Source organism: Hyla sarda, chromosome 8, assembly GCF_029499605.1.
Source record: "Hyla sarda isolate aHylSar1 chromosome 8, aHylSar1.hap1, whole genome shotgun sequence".
Taxonomy (NCBI): domain Eukaryota; kingdom Metazoa; phylum Chordata; class Amphibia; order Anura; family Hylidae; genus Hyla; species Hyla sarda.
In genome coordinates, this window is record NC_079196.1 from 116,221,263 (window position 1) to 116,237,533 (window position 16,271).

Below are 16,271 nucleotides of genomic sequence, written 5' to 3' on the forward strand. Positions count from 1 at the left end.
CAGGACCCTTAGCACTTTTAAAATGCCATTCAATGCCACGGGCTAGATGTAAACTGCAGATGACCATGTTGTGGTAGTTACCATGGATACCCAAGTGATGTGTGAGCTAACACATAGGCCCAACAGATTCCAAGAAGGCCAGAATCACCAGCGGCACCACCATCGATTGTCAGGTCACCCGGATTCAGCAAATACCAGAGTCCAAAATGATGCAGGTTTATACTGTTAATTTTCAGTTTATCGTTACAGTTGGTGTTATTCCATGTCGGAAGGGACGCAGCTACAGCCAGTGGGGTAACTAGAGACAGGCAGGCAGCTATGTGCAACAAAGGTAGGCGTGTTGTTTTCATATGCAGATCTGAAATATTGTCTTATATGCAAGAGGAGGAGTGATGGGGGTTCAGGCAAAAGCCAGGCTATGGATTGCATTGCTAAATGCTCCATCAGAGTGCAATGGTCGCCTGTCCTTTTTTTAAGTGATGATGTGGGTTTAGCCTGTGCTGTATGTATGTATGGGTGGCTGACTGCCACCCACCCAGAGAGTGTATGGGAGGCTGGTTGGCTGCCAGCCTTCCTTCCATTCCTATGAGTAATGTGAGTGCTCATGAAGGGGACATGGTTGGGTCCACCCCTTTCCCGGTTATCCCCTCTAGGCCTTTTGGCTTAGATCAAGTGTAAAAAAAGAAAGGATCTTGCGACAGATCGCATCCTGAGGCACGTTTTTTTTTTGTGTGAATACTTGCACTTGGGTGACTTGTGAGCACATACTGATACATACGTTCCCTATCTGGGGACCATAAATTAAATGGATTTTTGAGAAAGGGAGCTGATTTGGAAGCTTGCTTCTGTCGCCCTATGCATTGACCCGATGTGGCAGTATATTCGGGTAGTGAACAGTGCACCACCCCATTCCAGTGTTAAACAAGAAAGATTCTCATTTAATCCTCCGTGGGTGAGAATTTGAGTTTGAGAATTGGAGACCAAAATGATGAGTTGCACTGACTGGTTTATGAACGTCTATTCATTTAGCGTTTTAATGACCATGTTTGCACACTGATTGGTGTAAAAAAATAAAATAAAACTAAATAATAATAATCTAGCACACCTGTGCAGGTTTGACATGACATGACAGGTAGCTGTCTTGTGGGTGGTGCTGAATCCTGTTAAATGACGTGAGGGTCTCATGCCTATACACAAGGGTGTGTCATTGCTGTTGCTTGACCATGCATTGGTATCTGTGGTCAGTGAATGATAAAAACAAAATTTACCATCCATTGATGGATGGGAAATCCGCCATGAGGCATTTGTTTTTAGAAACTGCTGCTCACAACCAATGTTGCAATGGAGTGTCTCCATCTGCTGGTGGTATTGGAAAGGCATTAGTGCTATGACAGGGTCTGAAGAAGAAGAAGAAGAAGAAGAAGAAGAAGACGGAAAAAAATATATATAAAAAGAAAAAGAGAGAGAGAGAGAGAGAGACTGACTTAGTGAGCGAGTGAGTAAGAGAGTGAGAGTGAGTGAGAGTGAATGAGTGAGTGAGTGATTGAGTGAGTGAGTGAGTGAGAACAAATGAGTTAAAGCAAGTGAGTGAGAGAGATCGAATGAATGAAAGTCTGAATGACAGAAAGAAAAAAGGATGAAGAAAGAAGCATGAAGAAAAAAAAATGTATATGGAGTTGCTGACATGAGTGCAATCTACAAAGCCGTTGAGGCTGATCCTCATGGGAGGATTATTGCACCAGGACCCTTAGCACTTTTAAAATGCCATTCAATGCCACGGGCTAGATGTAAACTGCAGATGACCATGTTGTGGTAGTTACCATGGATACCCAAGTGATGTGTGAGCTAACACATAGGCCCAACAGATTCCAAGAAGGCCAGAATCACCAGCGGCACCACCATCGATTGTCAGGTCACCCGGATTCAGCAAATACCAGAGTCCAAAATGATGCAGGTTTATACTGTTAATTTTCAGTTTATCGTTACAGTTGGTGTTATTCCATGTCGGAAGGGACGCAGCTACAGCCAGTGGGGTAACTAGAGACAGGCAGGCAGCTATGTGCAACAAAGGTAGGCGTGTTGTTTTCATATGCAGATCTGAAATATTGTCTTATATGCAAGAGGAGGAGTGATGGGGGTTCAGGCAAAAGCCAGGCTATGGATTGCATTGCTAAATGCTCCATCAGAGTGCAATGGTCGCCTGTCCTTTTTTTAAGTGATGATGTGGGTTTAGCCTGTGCTGTATGTATGTATGGGTGGCTGACTGCCACCCACCCAGAGAGTGTATGGGAGGCTGGTTGGCTGCCAGCCTTCCTTCCATTCCTATGAGTAATGTGAGTGCTCATGAAGGGGACATGGTTGGGTCCACCCCTTTCCCGGTTATCCCCTCTAGGCCTTTTGGCTTAGATCAAGTGTAAAAAAAGAAAGGATCTTGCGACAGATCGCATCCTGAGGCACGTTTTTTTTTGTGTGAATACTTGCACTTGGGTGACTTGTGAGCACATACTGATACATACGTTCCCTATCTGGGGACCATAAATTAAATGGATTTTTGAGAAAGGGAGCTGATTTGGAAGCTTGCTTCTGTCGCCCTATGCATTGACCCGATGTGGCAGTATATTCGGGTAGTGAACAGTGCACCACCCCATTCCAGTGTTAAACAAGAAAGATTCTCATTTAATCCTCCGTGGGTGAGAATTTGAGTTTGAGAATTGGAGACCAAAATGATGAGTTGCACTGACTGGTTTATGAACGTCTATTCATTTAGCGTTTTAATGACCATGTTTGCACACTGATTGGTGTAAAAAAATAAAATAAAACTAAATAATAATAATCTAGCACACCTGTGCAGGTTTGACATGACATGACAGGTAGCTGTCTTGTGGGTGGTGCTGAATCCTGTTAAATGACGTGAGGGTCTCATGCCTATACACAAGGGTGTGTCATTGCTGTTGCTTGACCATGCATTGGTATCTGTGGTCAGTGAATGATAAAAACAAAATTTACCATCCATTGATGGATGGGAAATCCGCCATGAGGCATTTGTTTTTAGAAACTGCTGCTCACAACCAATGTTGCAATGGAGTGTCTCCATCTGCTGGTGGTATTGGAAAGGCATTAGTGCTATGACAGGGTCTGAAGAAGAAGAAGAAGAAGACGGAAAAAAATATATATAAAAAGAAAAAGAGAGAGAGAGAGAGAGAGACTGACTTAGTGAGCGAGTGAGTGAGAGAGTGAGAGTGAGTGAGAGTGAATGAATGAGTGAGTGAGTGATTGAGTGAGTGAGTGAGTGAGTGAGAACAAATGAGTTAAAGCAAGTGAGTGAGAGAGATCGAATGAATGAAAGTCTGAATGACAGAAAGAAAAAAGGATGAAGAAAGAAGCATGAAGAAAAAAAAATGTATATGGAGTTGCTGACATGAGTGCAATCTACAAAGCCGTTGAGGCTGATCCTCATGGGAGGATTATTGCACCAGGACCCTTAGCACTTTTAAAATGCCATTCAATGCCACGGGCTAGATGTAAACTGCAGATGACCATGTTGTGGTAGTTACCATGGATACCCAAGTGATGTGTGAGCTAACACATAGGCCCAACAGATTCCAAGAAGGCCAGAATCACCAGCGGCACCACCATCGATTGTCAGGTCACCCGGATTCAGCAAATACCAGAGTCCAAAATGATGCAGGTTTATACTGTTAATTTTCAGTTTATCGTTACAGTTGGTGTTATTCCATGTCGGAAGGGACGCAGCTACAGCCAGTGGGGTAACTAGAGACAGGCAGGCAGCTATGTGCAACAAAGGTAGGCGTGTTGTTTTCATATGCAGATCTGAAATATTGTCTTATATGCAAGAGGAGGAGTGATGGGGGTTCAGGCAAAAGCCAGGCTATGGATTGCATTGCTAAATGCTCCATCAGAGTGCAATGGTCGCCTGTCCTTTTTTTAAGTGATGATGTGGGTTTAGCCTGTGCTGTATGTATGTATGGGTGGCTGACTGCCACCCACCCAGAGAGTGTATGGGAGGCTGGTTGGCTGCCAGCCTTCCTTCCATTCCTATGAGTAATGTGAGTGCTCATGAAGGGGACATGGTTGGGTCCACCCCTTTCCCGGTTATCCCCTCTAGGCCTTTTGGCTTAGATCAAGTGTAAAAAAAGAAAGGATCTTGCGACAGATCGCATCCTGAGGCATGTTTTTTTTTGTGTGAATACTTGCACTTGGGTGACTTGTGAGCACATACTGATACATACGTTCCCTATCTGGGGACCATAAATTAAATGGATTTTTGAGAAAGGGAGCTGATTTGGAAGCTTGCTTCTGTCGCCCTATGCATTGACCCGATGTGGCAGTATATTCGGGTAGTGAACAGTGCACCACCCCATTCCAGTGTTAAACAAGAAAGATTCTCATTTAATCCTCCGTGGGTGAGAATTTGAGTTTGAGAATTGGAGACCAAAATGATGAGTTGCACTGACTGGTTTATGAACGTCTATTCATTTAGCGTTTTAATGACCATGTTTGCACACTGATTGGTGTAAAAAAATAAAATAAAACTAAATAATAATAATCTAGCACACCTGTGCAGGTTTGACATGACATGACAGGTAGCTGTCTTGTGGGTGGTGCTGAATCCTGTTAAATGACGTGAGGGTCTCATGCCTATACACAAGGGTGTGTCATTGCTGTTGCTTGACCATGCATTGGTATCTGTGGTCAGTGAATGATAAAAACAAAATTTACCATCCATTGATGGATGGGAAATCCGCCATGAGGCATTTGTTTTTAGAAACTGCTGCTCACAACCAATGTTGCAATGGAGTGTCTCCATCTGCTGGTGGTATTGGAAAGGCATTAGTGCTATGACAGGGTCTGAAGAAGAAGAAGAAGAAGAAGAAGAAGAAGACGGAAAAAAATATATATAAAAAGAAAAAGAGAGAGAGAGAGAGAGACTGACTTAGTGAGCGAGTGAGTGAGAGAGTGAGAGTGAGTGAGAGTGAATGAATGAGTGAGTGAGTGATTGAGTGAGTGAGTGAGTGAGTGAGAACAAATGAGTTAAAGCAAGTGAGTGAGAGAGATCGAATGAATGAAAGTCTGAATGACAGAAAGAAAAAAGGATGAAGAAAGAAGCATGAAGAAAAAAAAATGTATATGGAGTTGCTGACATGAGTGCAATCTACAAAGCCGTTGAGGCTGATCCTCATGGGAGGATTATTGCACCAGGACCCTTAGCACTTTTAAAATGCCATTCAATGCCACGGGCTAGATGTAAACTGCAGATGACCATGTTGTGGTAGTTACCATGGATACCCAAGTGATGTGTGAGCTAACACATAGGCCCAACAGATTCCAAGAAGGCCAGAATCACCAGCGGCACCACCATCGATTGTCAGGTCACCCGGATTCAGCAAATACCAGAGTCCAAAATGATGCAGGTTTATACTGTTAATTTTCAGTTTATCGTTACAGTTGGTGTTATTCCATGTCGGAAGGGACGCAGCTACAGCCAGTGGGGTAACTAGAGACAGGCAGGCAGCTATGTGCAACAAAGGTAGGCGTGTTGTTTTCATATGCAGATCTGAAATATTGTCTTATATGCAAGAGGAGGAGTGATGGGGGTTCAGGCAAAAGCCAGGCTATGGATTGCATTGCTAAATGCTCCATCAGAGTGCAATGGTCGCCTGTCCTTTTTTTAAGTGATGATGTGGGTTTAGCCTGTGCTGTATGTATGTATGGGTGGCTGACTGCCACCCACCCAGAGAGTGTATGGGAGGCTGGTTGGCTGCCAGCCTTCCTTCCATTCCTATGAGTAATGTGAGTGCTCATGAAGGGGACATGGTTGGGTCCACCCCTTTCCCGGTTATCCCCTCTAGGCCTTTTGGCTTAGATCAAGTGTAAAAAAAGAAAGGATCTTGCGACAGATCGCATCCTGAGGCACGTTTTTTTTTGTGTGAATACTTGCACTTGGGTGACTTGTGAGCACATACTGATACATACGTTCCCTATCTGGGGACCATAAATTAAATGGATTTTTGAGAAAGGGAGCTGATTTGGAAGCTTGCTTCTGTCGCCCTATGCATTGACCCGATGTGGCAGTATATTCGGGTAGTGAACAGTGCACCACCCCATTCCAGTGTTAAACAAGAAAGATTCTCATTTAATCCTCCGTGGGTGAGAATTTGAGTTTGAGAATTGGAGACCAAAATGATGAGTTGCACTGACTGGTTTATGAACGTCTATTCATTTAGCGTTTTAATGACCATGTTTGCACACTGATTGGTGTAAAAAAATAAAATAAAACTAAATAATAATAATCTAGCACACCTGTGCAGGTTTGACATGACATGACAGGTAGCTGTCTTGTGGGTGGTGCTGAATCCTGTTAAATGACGTGAGGGTCTCATGCCTATACACAAGGGTGTGTCATTGCTGTTGCTTGACCATGCATTGGTATCTGTGGTCAGTGAATGATAAAAACAAAATTTACCATCCATTGATGGATGGGAAATCCGCCATGAGGCATTTGTTTTTAGAAACTGCTGCTCACAACCAATGTTGCAATGGAGTGTCTCCATCTGCTGGTGGTATTGGAAAGGCATTAGTGCTATGACAGGGTCTGAAGAAGAAGAAGAAGAAGAAGAAGACGGAAAAAAATATATATAAAAAGAAAAAGAGAGAGAGAGAGAGACTGACTTAGTGAGCGAGTGAGTGAGAGAGTGAGAGTGAGTGAGAGTGAATGAGTGAGTGAGTGATTGAGTGAGTGAGTGAGTGAGAACAAATGAGTTAAAGCAAGTGAGTGAGAGAGATCGAATGAATGAAAGTCTGAATGACAGAAAGAAAAAAGGATGAAGAAAGAAGCATGAAGAAAAAAAAATGTATATGGAGTTGCTGACATGAGTGCAATCTACAAAGCCGTTGAGGCTGATCCTCATGGGAGGATTATTGCACCAGGACCCTTAGCACTTTTAAAATGCCATTCAATGCCACGGGCTAGATGTAAACTGCAGATGACCATGTTGTGGTAGTTACCATGGATACCCAAGTGATGTGTGAGCTAACACATAGGCCCAACAGATTCCAAGAAGGCCAGAATCACCAGCGGCACCACCATCGATTGTCAGGTCACCCGGATTCAGCAAATACCAGAGTCCAAAATGATGCAGGTTTATACTGTTAATTTTCAGTTTATCGTTACAGTTGGTGTTATTCCATGTCGGAAGGGACGCAGCTACAGCCAGTGGGGTAACTAGAGACAGGCAGGCAGCTATGTGCAACAAAGGTAGGCTTGTTGTTTTCATATGCAGATCTGAAATATTGTCTTATATGCAAGAGGAGGAGTGATGGGGGTTCAGGCAAAAGCCAGGCTATGGATTGCATTGCTAAATGCTCCATCAGAGTGCAATGGTCGCCTGTCCTTTTTTTAAGTGATGATGTGGGTTTAGCCTGTGCTGTATGTATGTATGGGTGGCTGACTGCCACCCACCCAGAGAGTGTATGGGAGGCTGGTTGGCTGCCAGCCTTCCTTCCATTCCTATGAGTAATGTGAGTGCTCATGAAGGGGACATGGTTGGGTCCACCCCTTTCCCGGTTATCCCCTCTAGGCCTTTTGGCTTAGATCAAGTGTAAAAAAAGAAAGGATCTTGCGACAGATCGCATCCTGAGGCACGTTTTTTTTTGTGTGAATACTTGCACTTGGGTGACTTGTGAGCACATACTGATACATACGTTCCCTATCTGGGGACCATAAATTAAATGGATTTTTGAGAAAGGGAGCTGATTTGGAAGCTTGCTTCTGTCGCCCTATGCATTGACCCGATGTGGCAGTATATTCGGGTAGTGAACAGTGCACCACCCCATTCCAGTGTTAAACAAGAAAGATTCTCATTTAATCCTCCGTGGGTGAGAATTTGAGTTTGAGAATTGGAGACCAAAATGATGAGTTGCACTGACTGGTTTATGAACGTCTATTCATTTAGCGTTTTAATGACCATGTTTGCACACTGATTGGTGTAAAAAAATAAAATAAAACTAAATAATAATAATCTAGCACACCTGTGCAGGTTTGACATGACATGACAGGTAGCTGTCTTGTGGGTGGTGCTGAATCCTGTTAAATGACGTGAGGGTCTCATGCCTATACACAAGGGTGTGTCATTGCTGTTGCTTGACCATGCATTGGTATCTGTGGTCAGTGAATGATAAAAACAAAATTTACCATCCATTGATGGATGGGAAATCCGCCATGAGGCATTTGTTTTTAGAAACTGCTGCTCACAACCAATGTTGCAATGGAGTGTCTCCATCTGCTGGTGGTATTGGAAAGGCATTAGTGCTATGACAGGGTCTGAAGAAGAAGAAGAAGAAGAAGAAGAAGACGGAAAAAAATATATATAAAAAGAAAAAGAGAGAGAGAGAGAGAGAGACTGACTTAGTGAGCGAGTGAGTGAGAGAGTGAGAGTGAGTGAGAGTGAATGAATGAGTGAGTGAGTGATTGAGTGAGTGAGTGAGTGAGAACAAATGAGTTAACGCAAGTGAGTGAGAGAGATCGAATGAATGAAAGTCTGAATGACAGAAAGAAAAAAGGATGAAGAAAGAAGCATGAAGAAAAAAAAATGTATATGGAGTTGCTGACATGAGTGCAATCTACAAAGCCGTTGAGGCTGATCCTCATGGGAGGATTATTGCACCAGGACCCTTAGCACTTTTAAAATGCCATTCAATGCCACGTGCTAGATGTAAACTGCAGATGACCATGTTGTGGTAGTTACCATGGATACCCACGTGATGTGTGAGCTAACACATAGGCCCAACAGATTCCAAGAAGGCCAGAATCACCAGCGGCACCACCATCGATTGTCAGGTCACCCGGATTCAGCAAATACCAGAGTCCAAAATGATGCAGGTTTATACTGTTAATTTTCAGTTTATCGTTACAGTTGGTGTTATTCCATGTCGGAAGGGACGCAGCTACAGCCAGTGGGGTAACTAGAGACAGGCAGGCAGCTATGTGCAACAAAGGTAGGCGTGTTGTTTTCATATGCAGATCTGAAATATTGTCTTATATGCAAGAGGAGGAGTGATGGGGGTTCAGGCAAAAGCCAGGCTATGGATTGCATTGCTAAATGCTCCATCAGAGTGCAATGGTCGCCTGTCCTTTTTTTAAGTGATGATGTGGGTTTAGCCTGTGCTGTATGTATGTATGGGTGGCTGACTGCCACCCACCCAGAGAGTGTATGGGAGGCTGGTTGGCTGCCAGCCTTCCTTCCATTCCTATGAGTAATGTGAGTGCTCATGAAGGGGACATGGTTGGGTCCACCCCTTTCCCGGTTATCCCCTCTAGGCCTTTTGGCTTAGATCAAGTGTAAAAAAAGAAAGGATCTTGCGACAGATCGCATCCTGAGGCACGTTTTTTTTTGTGTGAATACTTGCACTTGGGTGACTTGTGAGCACATACTGATACATACGTTCCCTATCTGGGGACCATAAATTAAATGGATTTTTGAGAAAGGGAGCTGATTTGGAAGCTTGCTTCTGTCGCCCTATGCATTGACCCGATGTGGCAGTATATTCGGGTAGTGAACAGTGCACCACCCCATTCCAGTGTTAAACAAGAAAGATTCTCATTTAATCCTCCGTGGGTGAGAATTTGAGTTTGAGAATTGGAGACCAAAATGATGAGTTGCACTGACTGGTTTATGAACGTCTATTCATTTAGCGTTTTAATGACCATGTTTGCACACTGATTGGTGTAAAAAAATAAAATAAAACTAAATAATAATAATCTAGCACACCTGTGCAGGTTTGACATGACATGACAGGTAGCTGTCTTGTGGGTGGTGCTGAATCCTGTTAAATGACGTGAGGGTCTCATGCCTATACACAAGGGTGTGTCATTGCTGTTGCTTGACCATGCATTGGTATCTGTGGTCAGTGAATGATAAAAACAAAATTTACCATCCATTGATGGATGGGAAATCCGCCATGAGGCATTTGTTTTTAGAAACTGCTGCTCACAACCAATGTTGCAATGGAGTGTCTCCATCTGCTGGTGGTATTGGAAAGGCATTAGTGCTATGACAGGGTCTGAAGAAGAAGAAGAAGAAGAAGAAGAAGAAGAAGAAGAAGAAGATGACGGAAAAAAATATATATAAAAAGAAAAAGAGAGAGAGAGAGAGAGAGACTGACTTAGTGAGCGAGTGAGTGAGAGAGTGAGAGTGAGTGAGAGTGAATGAATGAGTGAGTGAGTGATTGAGTGAGTGAGTGAGTGAGTGAGAACAAATGAGTTAAAGCAAGTGAGTGAGAGAGATCGAATGAATGAAAGTCTGAATGACAGAAAGAAAAAAGGATGAAGAAAGAAGCATGAAGAAAAAAAAATGTATATGGAGTTGCTGACATGAGTGCAATCTACAAAGCCGTTGAGGCTGATCCTCATGGGAGGATTATTGCACCAGGACCCTTAGCACTTTTAAAATGCCATTCAATGCCACGGGCTAGATGTAAACTGCAGATGACCATGTTGTGGTAGTTACCATGGATACCCAAGTGATGTGTGAGCTAACACATAGGCCCAACAGATTCCAAGAAGGCCAGAATCACCAGCGGCACCACCATCGATTGTCAGGTCACCCGGATTCAGCAAATACCAGAGTCCAAAATGATGCAGGTTTATACTGTTAATTTTCAGTTTATCGTTACAGTTGGTGTTATTCCATGTCGGAAGGGACGCAGCTACAGCCAGTGGGGTAACTAGAGACAGGCAGGCAGCTATGTGCAACAAAGGTAGGCGTGTTGTTTTCATATGCAGATCTGAAATATTGTCTTATATGCAAGAGGAGGAGTGATGGGGGTTCAGGCAAAAGCCAGGCTATGGATTGCATTGCTAAATGCTCCATCAGAGTGCAATGGTCGGCTGTCCTTTTTTTAAGTGATGATGTGGGTTTAGCCTGTGCTGTATGTATGTATGGGTGGCTGACTGCCACCCACCCAGAGAGTGTATGGGAGGCTGGTTGGCTGCCAGCCTTCCTTCCATTCCTATGAGTAATGTGAGTGCTCATGAAGGGGACATGGTTGGGTCCACCCCTTTCCCGGTTATCCCCTCTAGGCCTTTTGGCTTAGATCAAGTGTAAAAAAAGAAAGGATCTTGCGACAGATCGCATCCTGAGGCACGTTTTTTTTTGTGTGAATACTTGCACTTGGGTGACTTGTGAGCACATACTGATACATACGTTCCCTATCTGGGGACCATAAATTAAATGGATTTTTGAGAAAGGGAGCTGATTTGGAAGCTTGCTTCTGTCGCCCTATGCATTGACCCGATGTGGCAGTATATTCGGGTAGTGAACAGTGCACCACCCCATTCCAGTGTTAAACAAGAAAGATTCTCATTTAATCCTCCGTGGGTGAGAATTTGAGTTTGAGAATTGGAGACCAAAATGATGAGTTGCACTGACTGGTTTATGAACGTCTATTCATTTAGCGTTTTAATGACCATGTTTGCACACTGATTGGTGTAAAAAAATAAAATAAAACTAAATAATAATAATCTAGCACACCTGTGCAGGTTTGACATGACATGACAGGTAGCTGTCTTGTGGGTGGTGCTGAATCCTGTTAAATGACGTGAGGGTCTCATGCCTATACACAAGGGTGTGTCATTGCTGTTGCTTGACCATGCATTGGTATCTGTGGTCAGTGAATGATAAAAACAAAATTTACCATCCATTGATGGATGGGAAATCCGCCATGAGGCATTTGTTTTTAGAAACTGCTGCTCACAACCAATGTTGCAATGGAGTGTCTCCATCTGCTGGTGGTATTGGAAAGGCATTAGTGCTATGACAGGGTCTGAAGAAGAAGAAGAAGAAGAAGAAGAAGAAGACGGAAAAAAATATATATAAAAAGAAAAAGAGAGAGAGAGAGAGAGAGACTGACTTAGTGAGCGAGTGAGTGAGAGAGTGAGAGTGAGTGAGAGTGAATGAATGAGTGAGTGAGTGATTGAGTGAGTGAGAACAAATGAGTTAAAGCAAGTGAGTGAGAGAGATCGAATGAATGAAAGTCTGAATGACAGAAAGAAAAAAGGATGAAGAAAGAAGCATGAAGAAAAAAAAATGTATATGGAGTTGCTGACATGAGTGCAATCTACAAAGCCGTTGAGGCTGATCCTCATGGGAGGATTATTGCACCAGGACCCTTAGCACTTTTAAAATGCCATTCAATGCCACGGGCTAGATGTAAACTGCAGATGACCATGTTGTGGTAGTTACCATGGATACCCAAGTGATGTGTGAGCTAACACATAGGCCCAACAGATTCCAAGAAGGCCAGAATCACCAGCGGCACCACCATCGATTGTCAGGTCACCCGGATTCAGCAAATACCAGAGTCCAAAATGATGCAGGTTTATACTGTTAATTTTCAGTTTATCGTTACAGTTGGTGTTATTCCATGTCGGAAGGGACGCAGCTACAGCCAGTGGGGTAACTAGAGACAGGCAGGCAGCTATGTGCAACAAAGGTAGGCGTGTTGTTTTCATATGCAGATCTGAAATATTGTCTTATATGCAAGAGGAGGAGTGATGGGGGTTCAGGCAAAAGCCAGGCTATGGATTGCATTGCTAAATGCTCCATCAGAGTGCAATGGTCGCCTGTCCTTTTTTTAAGTGATGATGTGGGTTTAGCCTGTGCTGTATGTATGTATGGGTGGCTGACTGCCACCCACCCAGAGAGTGTATGGGAGGCTGGTTGGCTGCCAGCCTTCCTTCCATTCCTATGAGTAATGTGAGTGCTCATGAAGGGGACATGGTTGGGTCCACCCCTTTCCCGGTTATCCCCTCTAGGCCTTTTGGCTTAGATCAAGTGTAAAAAAAGAAAGGATCTTGCGACAGATCGCATCCTGAGGCACGTTTTTTTTTGTGTGAATACTTGCACTTGGGTGACTTGTGAGCACATACTGATACATACGTTCCCTATCTGGGGACCATAAATTAAATGGATTTTTGAGAAAGGGAGCTGATTTGGAAGCTTGCTTCTGTCGCCCTATGCATTGACCCGATGTGGCAGTATATTCGGGTAGTGAACAGTGCACCACCCCATTCCAGTGTTAAACAAGAAAGATTCTCATTTAATCCTCCGTGGGTGAGAATTTGAGTTTGAGAATTGGAGACCAAAATGATGAGTTGCACTGACTGGTTTATGAACGTCTATTCATTTAGCGTTTTAATGACCATGTTTGCACACTGATTGGTGTAAAAAAATAAAATAAAACTAAATAATAATAATCTAGCACACCTGTGCAGGTTTGACATGACATGACAGGTAGCTGTCTTGTGGGTGGTGCTGAATCCTGTTAAATGACGTGAGGGTCTCATGCCTATACACAAGGGTGTGTCATTGCTGTTGCTTGACCATGCATTGGTATCTGTGGTCAGTGAATGATAAAAACAAAATTTACCATCCATTGATGGATGGGAAATCCGCCATGAGGCATTTGTTTTTAGAAACTGCTGCTCACAACCAATGTTGCAATGGAGTGTCTCCATCTGCTGGTGGTATTGGAAAGGCATTAGTGCTATGACAGGGTCTGAAGAAGTAGAAGAAGAAGAAGAAGAAGAAGAAGAAGAAGACGGAAAAAAATATATATAAAAAGAAAAAGAGAGAGAGAGAGAGAGAGACTGACTTAGTGAGCGAGTGAGTGAGAGAGTGAGAGTGAGTGAGAGTGAATGAGTGAGTGAGTGATTGAGTGAGTGAGTGAGTGAGAACAAATGAGTTAAAGCAAGTGAGTGAGAGAGATCGAATGAATGAAAGTCTGAATGACAGAAAGAAAAAAGGATGAAGAAAGAAGCATGAAGAAAAAAAAATGTATATGGAGTTGCTGACATGAGTGCAATCTACAAAGCCGTTGAGGCTGATCCTCATGGGAGGATTATTGCACCAGGACCCTTAGCACTTTTAAAATGCCATTCAATGCCACGGGCTAGATGTAAACTGCAGATGACCATGTTGTGGTAGTTACCATGGATACCCAAGTGATGTGTGAGCTAACACATAGGCCCAACAGATTCCAAGAAGGCCAGAATCACCAGCGGCACCACCATCGATTGTCAGGTCACCCGGATTCAGCAAATACCAGAGTCCAAAATGATGCAGGTTTATACTGTTAATTTTCAGTTTATCGTTACAGTTGGTGTTATTCCATGTCGGAAGGGACGCAGCTACAGCCAGTGGGGTAACTAGAGACAGGCAGGCAGCTATGTGCAACAAAGGTAGGCGTGTTGTTTTCATATGCAGATCTGAAATATTGTCTTATATGCAAGAGGAGGAGTGATGGGGGTTCAGGCAAAAGCCAGGCTATGGATTGCATTGCTAAATGCTCCATCAGAGTGCAATGGTCGCCTGTCCTTTTTTTAAGTGATGATGTGGGTTTAGCCTGTGCTGTATGTATGTATGGGTGGCTGACTGCCACCCACCCAGAGAGTGTATGGGAGGCTGGTTGGCTGCCAGCCTTCCTTCCATTCCTATGAGTAATGTGAGTGCTCATGAAGGGGACATGGTTGGGTCCACCCCTTTCCCGGTTATCCCCTCTAGGCCTTTTGGCTTAGATCAAGTGTAAAAAAAGAAAGGATCTTGCGACAGATCGCATCCTGAGGCACGTTTTTTTTTGTGTGAATACTTGCACTTGGGTGACTTGTGAGCACATACTGATACATACGTTCCCTATCTGGGGACCATAAATTAAATGGATTTTTGAGAAAGGGAGCTGATTTGGAAGCTTGCTTCTGTCGCCCTATGCATTGACCCGATGTGGCAGTATATTCGGGTAGTGAACAGTGCACCACCCCATTCCAGTGTTAAACAAGAAAGATTCTCATTTAATCCTCCGTGGGTGAGAATTTGAGTTTGAGAATTGGAGACCAAAATGATGAGTTGCACTGACTGGTTTATGAACGTCTATTCATTTAGCGTTTTAATGACCATGTTTGCACACTGATTGGTGTAAAAAAATAAAATAAAACTAAATAATAATAATCTAGCACACCTGTGCAGGTTTGACATGACATGACAGGTAGCTGTCTTGTGGGTGGTGCTGAATCCTGTTAAATGACGTGAGGGTCTCATGCCTATACACAAGGGTGTGTCATTGCTGTTGCTTGACCATGCATTGGTATCTGTGGTCAGTGAATGATAAAAACAAAATTTACCATCCATTGATGGATGGGAAATCCGCCATGAGGCATTTGTTTTTAGAAACTGCTGCTCACAACCAATGTTGCAATGGAGTGTCTCCATCTGCTGGTGGTATTGGAAAGGCATTAGTGCTATGACAGGGTCTGAAGAAGAAGAAGAAGAAGAAGAAGAAGAAGAAGACGGAAAAAAATATATATAAAAAGAAAAAGAGAGAGAGAGAGAGAGAGAGACTGACTTAGTGAGCGAGTGAGTGAGAGAGTGAGAGTGAGTGAGAGTGAATGAGTGAGTGAGTGATTGAGTGAGTGAGTGAGTGAGTGAGAACAAATGAGTTAAAGCAAGTGAGTGAGAGAGATCGAATGAATGAAAGTCTGAATGACAGAAAGAAAAAAGGATGAAGAAAGAAGCATGAAGAAAAAAAAATGTATATGGAGTTGCTGACATGAGTGCAATCTACAAAGCCGTTGAGGCTGATCCTCATGGGAGGATTATTGCACCAGGACCCTTAGCACTTTTAAAATGCCATTCAATGCCACGGGCTAGATGTAAACTGCAGATGACCATGTTGTGGTAGTTACCATGGATACCCAAGTGATGTGTGAGCTAACACATAGGCCCAACAGATTCCAAGAAGGCCAGAATCACCAGCGGCACCACCATCGATTGTCAGGTCACCCGGATTCAGCAAATACCAGAGTCCAAAATGATGCAGGTTTATACTGTTAATTTTCAGTTTATCGTTACAGTTGGTGTTATTCCATGTCGGAAGGGACGCAGCTACAGCCAGTGGGGTAACTAGAGACAGGCAGGCAGCTATGTGCAACAAAGGTAGGCGTGTTGTTTTCATATGCAGATCTGAAATATTGTCTTATATGCAAGAGGAGGAGTGATGGGGGTTCAGGCAAAAGCCAGGCTATGGATTGCATTGCTAAATGCTCCATCAGAGTGCAATGGTCGCCTGTCCTTTTTTTAAGTGATGATGTGGGTTTAGCCTGTGCTGTATGTATGTATGGGTGGCTGACTGCCACCCACCCAGAGAGTGTATGGGAGGCTGGTTGGCTGCCAGCCTTCCTTCCATTCCTATGAGTAATGTGA

General features: G+C 43.5%; 9 pseudogenes; all 9 read left to right on the forward strand.

The window, feature by feature from the left end:
* The first annotated feature begins 642 nt into the window (after positions 1-642).
* LOC130289106 (U2 spliceosomal RNA) lies at positions 643-907 on the forward strand (annotated as a pseudogene).
* A 1,474-nt stretch (positions 908-2,381) lies between these two features.
* Positions 2,382-2,645, forward strand: LOC130288865 (U2 spliceosomal RNA; annotated as a pseudogene).
* A 1,470-nt stretch (positions 2,646-4,115) lies between these two features.
* LOC130289072 (U2 spliceosomal RNA) lies at positions 4,116-4,379 on the forward strand (annotated as a pseudogene).
* Positions 4,380-5,859: 1,480 nt separating this feature from the next.
* Positions 5,860-6,123, forward strand: LOC130288866 (U2 spliceosomal RNA; annotated as a pseudogene).
* A 1,464-nt stretch (positions 6,124-7,587) lies between these two features.
* Positions 7,588-7,851, forward strand: LOC130288867 (U2 spliceosomal RNA; annotated as a pseudogene).
* A 1,475-nt stretch (positions 7,852-9,326) lies between these two features.
* On the forward strand, positions 9,327-9,590 carry LOC130288868 (U2 spliceosomal RNA; annotated as a pseudogene).
* A 1,497-nt stretch (positions 9,591-11,087) lies between these two features.
* Positions 11,088-11,351, forward strand: LOC130288870 (U2 spliceosomal RNA; annotated as a pseudogene).
* Positions 11,352-12,821: 1,470 nt separating this feature from the next.
* LOC130288871 (U2 spliceosomal RNA) lies at positions 12,822-13,085 on the forward strand (annotated as a pseudogene).
* A 1,483-nt stretch (positions 13,086-14,568) lies between these two features.
* On the forward strand, positions 14,569-14,832 carry LOC130288872 (U2 spliceosomal RNA; annotated as a pseudogene).
* Positions 14,833-16,271: the final 1,439 nt, after the last annotated feature.